The 15,259-nt window shown below is 41.9% G+C and overlaps 1 long non-coding RNA gene across 1 annotated transcript; it reads left to right on the forward strand.

The window, feature by feature from the left end:
• Nucleotides 1-18: 18 nt before the first annotated feature.
• LOC142143347 (uncharacterized) lies at nucleotides 19-5,819 on the forward strand. Its single transcript, XR_012689513.1, has 2 exons — nucleotides 19-512; nucleotides 5,455-5,819. It is a non-coding gene; the product is annotated as an uncharacterized LOC142143347 (long non-coding RNA).
• The last annotated feature ends 9,440 nt before the right edge of the window (nucleotides 5,820-15,259 follow it).

Genomic DNA, 15,259 nt, shown 5'->3' on the forward strand with positions numbered 1-15,259 from the left:
TTCAGCACCACCCTCAGGAGGCTTTGTGACAGCCAGCCCCGGCCATATAAGGCTCTCTCCTCTCAAAAGGGGAGGGCGAGTGCTTCAGCAGACACAGGGCGATCCACGGCCACCAAAATGACCTCTTGAGAACTCTTATCAATGGGACTGGGGCAGCCTGGACTGAGAAGGACCTTCAGTCTCTTGGAGGACCTAGCACTGATTTTGGACATGTGGAAAGGGGTTATCAGAGACCCTGGGGCTGCAGAGACGACGCAGAAGCTTGTTAAGTAATTTGGCTGCCTGGGAATAGACGTCAGAAGCATCTCAGTGTGTTGTGTCACTTCTCAAAGTGCCTATATCGCTGGAAGAGTCAAGGTCACCCCAGAGGAGAGCACCCCTCCACCTGCACAGCAGAGGTGCTCCAGGTACCCTCTGACCCCCTCTTCTGAGGCCAAGGATGGGGCCAGTGGACTGCAAGGATGGACACTTGAAGGGGTCCCTCTAAAGTGCAATGCCCAGGAATGGGAGGTGTAAGTTTTACTAGGGTTCACCAAAAATGTGCAGGCTCCAAGAATGGGATGTGTGAATTTGACTAGTCTTCACCACAAAGGGAGGGGTAGGACAGGGCAAATAGAGGCTGAGAAGGAGAGAGCAGACACAGAGACAGAAAGAGAAAAACTGAGAGCAGGGGAGGTAGAGGGAGGGGGCTGGAAGTCAGTGAGCTGACAGAATCTTCAAAGCTCTAAAATTATCAGTGAACTGTACACACAGAGGGGGGGGGGGGGGGGGGCTGTCAGTGGCCCTCCCCCAGACAGCACATGTCATTTATTTCCATTTAGCTGGTGGTCAGTCACAATCAATAGAGATGTAATTTAAACTCTCTCTCTCTCTCTCTCTCTCTCTCTCTCTTCATGTGCTCAGTACATACAGCAGCTCTCACAGTGGGGGGACAGGCTAAACCACCAGAATACAAATAATCCTCTTGCAACAGATGCAGGAACACTTAGGGCTCACCAGCTGTTGTAGAACTACAAGACCCAGCACTGTCTGACAGTTTTAATAGAAGTGGCATTAAGAGCAACAGGCTTGCAGGTGTGGGTGGCATTGGGAGACAGTGGGAATAAATAAAAGCAATGTATTCACCAAATATATCTTATATTCATCCTGCCAGAAAGATTTGGCTGCCAGCGTGAGGAATTTATAAGTCAGATGTTGCATTATTTATAGTGTGCGATAAATATATACAGTGCAATATTAGAATATTTGTATTCCACTGGGTAAACACAGTCTATATGAAAGTGCTAGGCGCTGGGATTATTAGCATTTTAAATAATATATAACATGCAATATTATGCCCGGTGCTGTTCTCCTTCTTTGAAATAAATCTGGTGCTACATTTGTTAGTAAGTGAAATATTCATCAGCCTGACTTGCAGCAATTGATAGTTCTTAAAGTCACACAGCACTGTGTAGAGCAATGTACAGAAATCCAATACCTTACTGTGCGCCCACAGTCTCCCTCTAGTGGCTATTACGTGTCATGTTCAGTTACTGTGTTCGCCTGCTCAGCATTTTTTGAAACCAGGTAGAGTGGTAATGGTACCTAAGAATACCACAGGCACTGTATATGTGATTATATTACTATTATTATCATTGCTGAAGAGCAGACAGGCACTTTTAGGCGTTACTACTATTACTCAACTAACCTGGTAAACCAATTTAAATGATCTTAATATAAGATGAATTTATGATTTATAAACAGTGGTCGGTATATTCATGCAGCTGTGGATCCTTGGGTTGGATTAAGATCAGAACACTATATATATATAAGCTTAAATATATCTGAGATCAATACTGAGATTTGTTTCGAATGGAAAAAAAGGCTTCACCAGCAATGTAGAAGGGGTTCTTTACTGTAAGAGTGGTGCAGGCTTGGCATTCCTAACCACAAGAGGTGATGATAGAAAATTCAGTAACACAATTCAAACAAATAACTGGTTGTCTTTCTTAGAAGCAGTGTTGTTTGTACATATAATTAGTACTGGACATTATGGATAAGATTGATAAAGGGAATTTATCCAAATTGCCATTTTGGGGGATTTTGTTCTCCTAATGTGAAGATATAATGGCAATTACCAGAATGTGGGTTATGTTTTGCCTTACTCTAGATCAACAAAGCTAGATTTTATGAAAGGTTGAACTTGATGGACCTTTCTCTCTTTTCATCCTTACTAACAATGTAACATTGATAGATATAACATATTTTCATGTCTATAACAACAACTTGTTGCTTGAAGGAGTACGGACATATGCAGATAACCACAATCTTTGTAGATTCATCTGAATCTTCATTTCTATGTTTTAGTTCACCGTGGACAGTCTTGTTTTTTGCTATCAGAAGTTTCCACTATGATCCAATAATTGTATCCCTGTGTGTATTCATCATCATCATCATCATCATTTATTTATATAGTACCACTAATTCCGCAGCGCTGTACAGAAAACTCATTCACATCAGTCCCTGCCCCATTGGGGCTTACAGTCTAAATTCCCTAATACAGACACACACTCACACACAGACAGACAGACAGAGACTAGGATCAATTTGATAGCAGCCAATTAACCTACTAGTATGTTTTTGGAGTGTGGGAGGAAACCGGAGCACCCGGAGGAAACCCATGCAAACACGGGGAGAACATACAAACTCCACATGGATAATGCTATGGTCGGGAATCAAACTCATGACCCCAGTGCTGTGAGACAGAAGTGCTAACCACTAGGCCACTGTGCTGCCGTATGTAAATGGTACTAACTATTGCTAAGCTTGAACCTGGCACTAGGAAATGGCACTTGGATGGTGAGAGGTAGCGCTGCAAATACTGATTAAATGTAAAACCCCAGCCATTACCCCTAATATCAATGTAGTTCTGAGATAAAGATTTCCAGTGGCAAAAAACAAAACTGTCCACGATAAACTAAACAAAGAAATGAAGATTCAGACGAATCTACAAAGATTGTGGTTATCTGCATATGTCCATACTCCTTTACGCAACAAGTTGTTGTTGCAGATATGAATATATGTTATTTCAATCAATGTTACATTGTTAGTAAGGATGAAAAGAGAGAAAGGTCCATCAAGTTCAACCTTTCATAAAATCTAGCTTTGTTGATCTAGAGTAAGGTAAAACATAACCCACATTCTGATAATTGCCATTATATCCTCACATTAGAAGAAAAGAATCCCCCAAAATGGCAATTTGGATAAATTCCCTTTATCAATCTTATCCATAATGTCCAATACTAATTATATGTACAAACAACACTGCTTCTAAGAAAGACATCCAGTAATTTTTTAAATTCTGTTAGTGAATTTTCTATCATCACCTCTTGTGGTTAGGAATGCCAAAGCTTCGCCACTCTTACAGTAAAGAACCCCTTCTACACTGCTGGTGAGACCTTTTTTTTTCCATTCAAAACAAATCTCAGTATTGATCTCATACATTTATATACATTATTTAAGTCACCTCTGAGGTACTTTTCTTTGCAATATATCCACATCTAATTGTGTTAACCTTACTTTACAATGTAATCGTTATATTTCCTTTATTAATTATTAATCATTAATTAGTTCTCCTATGGTCTTGTCACAGTGAGATGCCCAAAACTGTATCCAATATTCCAGATGCAGTCTAATTAGTGACTTAAACAATTGTAATACTGTGTTTACATCATGGGAATTTTTCATGCATCCCAGGATTTTAGCTGCCTCTACAGCTGCTGCCTGGCACTGTGCTGCCACTCTGCTTTCTGCCCATTAGTATTCCTAAGCTCTTCTCAGTCTCCCTCCTTTTATTGTGAACGTAGAACGGTTATTACCATGGCCTAAGTGCAAAACTCCATATATACCTCTATTACATCTCATCTGTCATTTCCAGACCCAGTTTGTCCTCCTGTCTAAATCTTTATGCAGCAAATAATTATCCTGTTACTGTCCTGTGCCTTATATTTAATCATTAATGAAGAGAGTAAAAAGGAGTCCAGTGGGCAGCAAGGTGGCTCAGTGGTTAGCAATTCTGCCTCACAGCACTGGGGTCATGAGTTCAATTCCCATTCATGACCTTATCTGTGAGGAGTTTGTATGTTCTCCCCGTGTTTGCGTGGGTTACCTCTGGGTGCTCCAGTTTCCTCCCACACTCCAAAAAACATACTGGTAGGTTAATTGGCTGCTATTAAATTGCGCAAAACTCAAAACGATATAAAAATTTATTACAAATACATGTGTATCAACAGTGAAAGTATAAGCAAATTGCTTCAATATATATTCTGGTTAGATGGATGAAATATCAAAGGAGACTTGGCAGTCATGAAACTAAGTCATTGGCATAATATTGTTACAAATGTCATAGTGAAAGTATATATGTAACATTGAAACACTCTGTAAATAAGTTTAAACCTCATAAGAATGCTAAACTTATTTACAGAGCGTCAATTACAACAATAATAACCTTATGGAAGTTAATTCCTATGATGCTGATGACATCTATTAGTTTCTGAGGGTTTTCAGAACCAGGCTACTTGTTTTGTGTGACACACTTTACAAGTCTCTAGTGTTACTGTTTCAATGTTACATATATACTTTCACTATGACATTTGTAACGATATTATGCCAATGACTTAGTTTCATGACTGCCAAGTCTCCTTTGATATTTCATCCATCATCATCATCATCATTTATTTATATAGCGCCACTAATTCCGCAGCGCTGTACAGAGAACTCATTCACATCAGTCCCTGCCCCATTGGAGCTTACAGTCTAAATTCCCTAATATAGACACACACTCACACACATAGACATATACATACAGACAGAGAGGTAGAGACTAGGGTCAATTTTTGATAGCAGCCAATTAACCTAACAGTATGTTTTTGGAGTGTGGGAGGAAACCGGAGCACCCGGAGGAAACCCATGCAAACACAGGGAGAACATACAAACTCCACACAGATAAGGCCATGGATGGGAATTGAACTCATGACCCCAGTGCTGTGAAGCACAAGTGCTAACCACTAGGCCACTGTGCTGCCCCATCTAACCAGAATATATATTGAAGCAATTTGCTTATACTTTCACTGTTGATACACATGTATTTGTAATAAATTTTTATATCGATTTGAGTTTTGCGCAATCTTATCTTATTATATTAGTTTTTCTACTTTTGACGGGTCCAGATCCCGTCTAGATAGCTGCATCTTGATCTATTGATATAGGGTAACCAGCGCCCCATATATGTGTGTTTGTTTTGATATGCTATTAAATTGACCTTCGACAGTATGAAATGTTTTCTCAGAGTCCACCTGTTGCATTAACAATTTTAAACTACATCTTAATAAAAACATTTTAGGCCATGGTGACACGTTATCAAATTACTTGTGTAAGAAAAGTGAAATAGCTGATAATAACTCTTCTTATTTCTAGATTTGGGGTTTCCAGGACCAAGAGAAGTGTTATGCTGAGTCTTCATAACTTACAAACCCTTGACCGTATCATAACCCCAGCCACGTCCATCCTGATGACCACGTCAGTAGGACTGTGATTGTAAGACCTCGCTTCTCATGGGAAATGAGAAACTTTGAAACTTCATGGTTCCTAACCTTATAATATAAAAATAATGTAAAATTTATTAATTAAATTTTAATTGTGCTTGTTTCTTTTTAGATGGATTGCAGGTCGTCGTTGAGCATGGAATTTGGCGTTAGTTTGGGCATACCGCAGAGCAGATCAATGCAATTGTCTCAGTCAAAGGCATTGGATTGATTGAAATCAATATAATCTATATGCAAGGAGGTCAATAGATGAAACCTTCTTAATTACAAATCTCTGGAACACCGTTAACATTTTGAATGTCCATTAGGAATAAACATGATGTTCGATAAACCAAAAATGATGGCACTTGGAAAGCCAACGTTGAAACCACGAGGTGTGATAACCCTACAACACTACAACAGGTAATTAGAGGAGGGACGATAGACTGCAATAAGTTCATCACAAAAGGTTTTAAACGTCTATATGTTATATGTAAATGATATTAGGACAGAAAATGTACAGCATGTAAATTATACAAAGACTAATAAGTTTATGAGAACTATACAAACACTAAGAACTATACAAACACTAATAGGCTAACACTACATGAATGATATAAGGACTAATAAGTTTATACCACGTAATGTATACCGAAATTTGTACATCTCTAAGTAAATACATTTTACAATGAAATAAGTAAAGTATATGTACGTGCCTATAAATAAATGAGATTTTATAACACTGTAAGTACATTTTACCAGGCTTTACTGCAGGAATATATTATACAAGAAATCAGAGTTTACTGCACGGAATGTTTCCTGTGCCTGAGATGTAAGTGACAGTTCTCTGCAGTTAACTCAAACCTCCGAAGCTATGGAGAGATCCTCTCTCTGCTGTGCCACAAAATCTGCTTCATCTATACAAAGTTCTCCTGACGTCTGACTGCGTTATGATGCTTTGATTTTGTTCCACTTTCCACAATGAAGCACTTTATAAAAAAAAAGCCCATTGGAATCTTGTAAATGGAATGTTTCACTACGTCACCACCGGTCCCTGGGGAGACAGGATACGGTCTAGCTTTCTGGAGGCCTTAAGACCCACGGAAAGGTTAGGTTTTTATGGCCCCAGGGACCGGCAGATAACGGGGCCCTTCTCTGGTTTGCTCTTTGAGCACAGTGACAGAAACCTTGGGATTACAAAAGGAACAAGACATTCTACTTTGCTAGATTCTCTGATAGTAAAATATATACCAGTGAAGGGCGACCTGATAAAATGCATTTGCAGCGTGTTGCGGCCCTCTCTCGTCAAACGGGTTGCACCTCACCCTTAATCTCAGTAATAAGTTAAAGTAATTTAAAAAAAAATGAAAAGGAAGATACACCTATCTGTAATAAAATTTGAACAGCATTTTAAACAAGTGTTATATCCTCTAATAAACAAATATGAGAAAAAAGCAGGAAGGCTCGGAGAGCCACATTCGGCCCTAGGGCCACGTGTTGCCCATCACTGATGTATACTGTAATGAAGGACTTGGGTGTCAATGAGTTTATGATTCATTGTGCAGTTATTAGATGTATACTGGTTTATAATTAAAAAATGCACAAAAATAGTTCATTGTAAAAAATAATACAACATTGCATGGTATTGTGGTCAAGAGAGGCCGACTGAAGCAATCTGTTCATGTAAGTTGCTGGCTCATTACAAATACCACTCGGGACCTATTGCAAGACTCCGGGGAAATCTGCAATACGTTTCATCTCCTAATCGCTCTCTGGTAGATGAACTGAAGAGCCTAATGGAAGCTGGACGGCCCGGCAGCTGAAGACAACGTAATAGGCCTTTGAAAGCTGAGCGGTAATTACATTAGTTCCGTACACGAGTGCGCTGTGCTGGTAGCAGATGGCTGCAGCAATTACCTGATAATTGCAGAGTAATAATATTAATGAATTAGACCTTATTGGAGGAACTGAAGCCAACACCACTACGCCAGGTTTGTTTTATGGGATCTGCAGGGTTAGCTGGGAATGAGAGGGGAATCTGAGTGCACGTTTGTATTACTGCAGCTAATGAGCATACATAATGATACAAACTAATGAGTGCAAAATATTATACGAGTCCTCGGTAGTCATAGACTAGAAGAGAGCAGGGATGGGTTAACACGGCAACTTCAGCCCCCGCTCATCCCCATTCCCAACTCGTCCCATTCCCACGGCAAACATCAGATCCATCCCACCACGGATGGGGCTAGTTATTCTGCTGCATGATGGGGCAAATGAAATGACACCGTTTCTTCCCCTTGTACAAATTATCATTTGTGCTGTACACTAATTGTCTCATTAATTATTATTTACCGTCAAGGCAGAAACAGAAGACAAAGGCATTTTTGAAAACGTATTCCTTAAACTCTCAGACAACCCAAAACCTCAAACGTTGACACATGTACACATACAACAATAAATATATTACATACAGGGGGCTTTCACCATTTACTCTATCTGAATGACACATATATCCCCCCCCCAATATTCTCTCCAGCTCCTCTGGCTCATCAGGACCCCCCGTAACTATTGTCTTTAATAATTGCAACACTGAAATAGATGGACTGTGATTGGTCACAGAAGAGGTGAGGAAATTTGCATGTTCTCCCTTTTCAGTCCCTCACCACATTCATAATACAGTGATTGCAGGAGGAAGCCCGGGTGATTGTGCGTCACGCTGCACTTCCTCAGTTACTACAGAGCACAAGGCCTGGGGTTACTGGGTCAGTAGAGGAGGAATGCTGGGGGCCAGGGGGTGAGAGTCTCGTTTCTCAGGCCGCTTAGACTAGGTTCTCGCCTCACGTGGGAGGAATGGTCCTGATTACAGAAGAGTGCTTGAGGTTAACAAGGTGATCAAAATAACAGATAATGGCGTTTTGTTACAGATTAGGCGTCATAAATGAATTGGAACAGTGTTAATTCAGGAAACACAATCTAAGAAGGTCACCATGGGGATCATGAGTAGATCTATGACTTTGTACTGACACTGTGTTGTGAAAGGTTAAACCTGAACGTTACTACATCCAGCTTCTCTTTCCTGGGACAGGGTAAAATGTTGGCACATCCTCACATAGATGGGCAAATTAACTGATGGCAATCAGATGAGAGCTATTGGTTTGATTTCGCAAACCAATAGGGAGTTTGCCAGCTGGAAGCCATAAATCCGGTAAGTGCTACGGTGAGAGTCTGAGAACGGCAGAGTGAGTGCGAGTCTATCATTAATGTGAGGATCACACATCTGACAACTCTGCATAAAATATATTATTAGCAAAGAATCAATACCGGGTAGCACGGTGGCTAAGTGGTTAGCACTTCTGCCTCACAGCACTGGGGTCATGAGTTCAATTCCCGGGTGCTCCGGTTTCCTCCCACACTCCAAAAACATACTAGTAGGTTAATTGGCTGCTATCAAAAATTGACCCTAGTCTGTGTGTGTATGTGTGTGTGTGTGTATATTAGGGAATTTAGACTGTAAGCCCCAATGGGGCAGGGACTGTTGTGAGTGAGTTCTCTGTACAGCGCTGCGGAATCAGTGGCGCTATATAAATAAATGGTGATGATGATGATGATGATGATGAATACTGGCTGTGACACCCCAATATTCCTGAATCAGTGTGACAGGTACCTCACATTATTACTCTGTGCTGCTGGGGGACCCTGTTCCTTCCACTATATAACTCTCAGTCTGTGGCTTCCTGCTGCCTCCATTCCCCTTCTCACATCATGTCACTGCCCCTGTCACATGCAGCCCTGTCCTCACTGACACATCACTCATCTCCTGATACTCTGTGCTGCTGGGGGGACCCCGCTCCTTCCACTATATAACTCTCAGTCTGTGGCTTCCTGCTGCCTCCATTCCCCTCCTCACATCATGTCACTGCCCCTGTCACATGCAGCCCTGTCCTCACTAACACATCACTCATCTCCTGATATACTTTGTACTGCTGGGTGACCCTGTTCCTTCCACTATATAACTCTCAGTCTGTGGCTTCCTGCTGCCTCCTTTCCCCTCCTCACATCATGTCACTGCCCCTGTCACATGCAGCACTGTCCTCACTAACACATCCCTCATCTCCTGATATACTCTGTACTGCTGGGGGACCCTGCTCCTTCCACTATATAACTCTCAGTCTGTGACTTCCTGCTGCCTCCTTTCCCCTCCTCACATCATGTCACTGGACCTGCCACATGCAGCCCTGTCCTCACTAACACATCACTTGTATCCTGATATACTCTGTACTGCTGTGACCATTCTGACAATCTGATTTGCAGCAGGTTATTCTTTTCCTGCCCACATCAATACTGGGTTTAAATTAAATCTGAGATTTGACTGTTTTTCTTTTCCTTTTTAAACTCTATGTGAAACTCTGTACTAATCCCATTAAGAGTGTTTGAAAACTTGATTTCATTGAAGCCAGCCCCCAATATTTAGTAGAGCTCTACAGTGAATATACAATTATTCATATTAGTCCCTGCACCAAAGAAGCTTACAGTCTAAAATTCTCTACTAGATGCACACTAGGCTTTATTACGACAGAAGCAAATGAACCTACTAAGCTGTTTCTGAACTGTGGGAGGAAACACACACAAACTCTACACATATATAACCCTGGTTAAACTTGAACTTGTAGCCTCAGCGATCTGAGACAGCCATGCTAACCAGTGTGCCACCACGCTGCCCGTAAACAGTCCACAATTTATGAAAACAAATGCTTCCTGTAGGAAACAAACCCATCTCGCTAGAAGAGTCCACCGATGTCTGCTGGGACTCCCAATGGAGAAAGTGCTGAAATACAGCCGAGGGGGGAGTCATTCCCCCCCCCCCCAGCTGCCTCTGTAAGAGGGAAGATAAGTGTGTTGTGTTCACAAGGAAGGAGCGAGGAAATCCTCTGCGGAACGCTGCAGACTGCGGAACACCCACCGGAACGTCCGGAACTCCGGATCCCATCTAAGTAACATACAAGATTAATGTTTATGCTTTGGAACCACAACCAAAACTACATTATCAGGTTTTGTTAAAGTTATCTTATTTATAAAATATTTCAGTACAATATTAATAAAAGACAACTGCTATACTACCACAAAGCTCTACAAGTAGACGACAGGTTGTGTTTTATATATAAGTAATTTACCATGTGACAATAACTGAGCTCCTGCGACATTATAAGATCACTGACTATTAGCCTCACCAGAGAGAAAATATTTCTACACTTGACAATTTCAATATATTTAATACATTCCTATTGCAATTTTCTGTTTGGAAATGAACCGTTTACTCCAGCATAAAGGAAACAATGAGCATTTATGTTTTGTTATTCTCGGTTAGTTTATTATTCCAGAATATTATTGTCGACATTAGAAAATCTTAGGAGCAGGATATGTAGCAAATCTCCATTAGGTGATAGAGGAGAGTAATTGGATTTTTTCCTTATGAAAATACACTGAGTTGTTATGTATTTATAACTGATACAGTGTGTGGGACTTCTCAGAAGGCAGCCTATTCAGACATGTATGAGAATGAGGATCTAAATAAAAGATTATTATATTTATTACCATATTTTCCCTTTACGTCATTCTGTTTGGTGGTTGTTTCTGCACAGAAACTTGAGTCATGTCTCGGAGATAAAGCAGTAGTCCCCTAAAAAATAATGTGTGTTTTATTCATAAATAACTGTGACGGGCTATAAAAAGAATCATAGTATTTACCATTATCCTTGTGTAACACCCCCTCACGCCAATCTTGAGTGGGGCATTACATGCCGTGGTCACCGTACACACGGCTAAGTGCAATACCTACGCCCAAGTCTTGTAAGGTGCCCTCTGTGATGGCGTTGGTACCTGATGCTTGCAGGGGATGACTTAGAAGACCCACGTGAATCTTCACAGCCCTCTCGGCGGTAACACAGCGTATATGTAAAAATCATCTTGGAATGTTTATTAAGGGGAAGGGTGCTGGGAAAATGGTGTTTGAATATAGCCGGTGGAACAGTATAACATGCAATAGACAGTTTAATCTTCAATATAACTCTACATAGGGCCAGTGCTAGGTGTCTCGGCGCCCTAGACAAAGTTTGAAACCACCTCCCCCCCCCCCCCCCCCAACACACACCAAATACCTACTTCCCAGACCCTCACAAACTTGATTTTGTAAAAAAAAAAAAAATAAGCCTTACCTCCACCAGCGGTCCAGATCCAGTGATGTTTCATGCAGAGCACTGTCCAGAATACACTGCTGTCGAGTGGCAAGCACCGGATTTCGAGAGTAGTGGTATACAGGTATTAGATTTCGGAACAAAAAACTTGACACAATAAGCCGATAACACAATTTTTTTGATTAATTGAGTTCTTTTCTATGTATTATGGCCTGACATGTACCTTCATCACACTGCTCCCCCTACATCACAATGTGGCCCCTCTGCATCTCAATGTGGCCCCCGCAGCACCCCCCCTGGTTAACAATGCCCCCCCTCAGCACACCGGCCATGCCCTACTTAACAATGTCCCCCCTTGCAGCACTCCTGCCCTCAGAGGCGGGCTGGCGAATCTCAGCCCAGGGGGCGCACAGGCGGCCGCATCACATGACAGGCATTGCAGCCGCCTGTGCGCTGACGCGGCCACATCGCGTGCTTTGCGATACGGCTGCAGGTAAATATTTTTAAAAAACGTCCATTCACGGGGGGCCGGCCCGAACAGGGGTCAGACGGAGCGGCCCGGGGGTCCGTGCTCTCCCCCCTGCTAAACAATGCTCCCCCCTGCTAAACAATGCTCTCCCCCCTGCTAAAGAATGCTCCCCCCTGCTAAACAATGCTCCCCCCTGCTAAACAATGCTACCCCCCTGCTAAACAATGCTCTCCCCCCCTGCTAAACAATGCTATCCCCCCCTGCAAAACAATGCTTCCCCCCTGCTAAACAATGCTATCCCCCCCCTGCAAAACAATGCTTCCCCCTGCTAAACAATGCTACCCCCCCTGCAAAACAATGCTCTCCCCCCCTGCTAAACAATGCTATCCCCCCCTGCAAAACAATGCTTCCCCCCTGCTAAACAATGCTATCCCCCCCCTGCAAAACAATGCTTCCCCCCTGCTAAACAATGCTCCCCCCCACACAGCACACCACCCAAATCCTTCTTAGAAATTACAACAAATGTCTCCCCGCCCCCCACCCCCACAGCACACCACCCTGCCATACCTTTTTACTTACTTGCTGGACTTTTCCTTCATGCTGCAGCTGCTCTTCTCTGCCAGGCTTCTCACTGACTGTCGGGGCGTGAAGATGACGTCACTCCCGACAGTCAGTGAGGGGTGAGGGGCGGGAGGCACTGTGCGTCCTATCGTTGGTGGGGGGCAGCGATCAATCACCACACCACTACCATGGACCTGCAGCTGTACGGTGGCCATGGAAATTAAACTCCGTGGCCGCCGCACAGCATTATACAGCGAGGAAGATTTCAGTGGCGCCCCCCAGAGCCCTAGGCAGCTGCCTAACCCTGCCTAATGGAAGCGCCATGTCTGACTCTACATCAAAAAATCCTATTCCATGAATCAATATTTGGGAGTAAGAAGAAAGAGGATACAAGAGAAGAATGAACGGAAAGACCCTTGATTGAAGTTAGCCTGTTACCCTGAATCAGCCTAATCTTGACTGATCTTGGAAGCTACGCAGGATTAGGTCTGGTCAGTACTTGGATGGGAGACCATCTGGAAATATGATATAGAGATGAGGTTGGTTTATCAATATTAGAAAAAAGAGGATACAAGAGAAGAATGAACGGAAAGACCCTTTATTGAAGTTGATTGTCGTCTGCCTGTTGATGTAACATAACACCTAGAGGGGATCAACAGACACCTATCCTTGTAGGATATATGACACAGGAGTGCTTTAGAGATTTTATGGAACTATTTTGATTCACTTCATTAAATATGTTACATGTGTCTATGGGGAATTTTCCTATATGTTTTTCTGACATTTAGTTTTGCACCTTGTATGGCAAGTTACTGAGCGCCATTGTACAAACCATTGTATGTTCAAATTTATTTAGTGGTTTAGTGGTATTACATTCAGTCTGTGCAAGGCAGCTGTGGCTGTTGAAGCGCCCTAGATCTAATTTTATTTTGCTCTCCATCAAATTAGGCTGCACCTCTCAATCTCCGCCACTAAGAGACACATCTCTCAAACAAAATGCATCTACCTACAGGCTTACCGCACTGACAACTCAACTGCGTCCATATATTGCTTATTTCTTTAAGCTGCTATTAATGATTTATAATTATGCACAGTTATCGGCTGCCGTGGCAACCACAGTCACATGACACATGCGGTAGTGATACAAGAGGCTTTCGAACACCCTCTGCTCTGTGTACACGTAATATCATTCACTCCTTTTCTTCTGCCTTCATATGATATGATGATAGCTGTGAGCCTGTGTGTGACTGGCAGCCATACATTGCGGCCGAGAGATTTTGAAAAGGAGTTAATGCTTTGTAAGTGGGCAGCTAAGATGCATGCTTAAACAGTATTTAAACTGCTATTTAAAAAAAAAAAGTCTGTGTGGGATTACTGCTTCAAAAGATGGATCAAGAGTCTGAATACTTGCACGGAATGCACATCCATGTGTTTTGTGGCTGTATGTCTTCCCAAACAAAATGTTATGAAAGTTCTTAAATTAACACTAAACTTGAAACCTAGCTCATTCCTGACCCGAGAGTTTCTCCTTTCATGACAAACCCAATTTCTACGTTTCTGGGTGAGTACTTTTCGAGGGGATGACTTTTTCTTGTCTCTTTTAGTTTACCATGTGAATGCCGTTCTCAGCAGACATAGGGCCTGATTCATCAAGGAACGTAAGCGGCGACTTTGTGTATACATTCTGCATGCCCAGAACCACGCCAAGGAACACAGAAATGTTCAATTCATCTTTCAGCACAAAGGGCAATAACTACAGCCTACAATGTCAGAGAGAGTAAGGGACGGGAAAGGAGTCTCTGCCTGTAGTCAATGCCAATCCCAAGCACACGCAGCCACGTCAGATTCAAGCTCTGACCATCTCAAAGTTACTGGTTTTTCTGCCGTACTTCTTGCTCCAGCCACAGGGCTAGTCTGAGTCCTGATCAGTAGTGATGACAGCATCATATACATGCTATAACATGTGTTTGCAACCAGGAACAACTGTAAAAAATATTTTTTATGTACATTAGACATTCATAACATCCTAATAAATGTATTTCATGGGAAAAAATAGATAAAAAACACTTTTTCTTATTTTTTAATGTTTTATCACTAATGGCTATATTATTAAAAGGTGACATTAACTGAATATTCTCTTTTTCTGTGTGCTATTTTGGGACTTTATAATCCACATAGGTATTGGACGTATCCTGCAGTGTCTAGACCCATATTCATCATCACCTGTATCTTCAGATCCGCTGCTTGTTGAATTTGGGTGTATGTTTACCTGATTTACGCGAGGTTGTAAAGCAAACGCACATTGGCCCTGATTCATTAGGGAAAGTAAGGCAAAAAAATTAGTATGTTTTCTCCTGGACAAAGCTATTACAATACAAGGGGTGCAAATTAGTTTATTATTTTGCACATAAGTTAAATACTGACTGTTTTTCATGCAGCACACAAATACTTGATAGCTTTATTTTTACACTGAAATA

The sequence above is a fragment of the Mixophyes fleayi genome, chromosome 3 (genome assembly GCF_038048845.1).
Source record: "Mixophyes fleayi isolate aMixFle1 chromosome 3, aMixFle1.hap1, whole genome shotgun sequence".
Classification (NCBI taxonomy): domain Eukaryota; kingdom Metazoa; phylum Chordata; class Amphibia; order Anura; family Limnodynastidae; genus Mixophyes; species Mixophyes fleayi.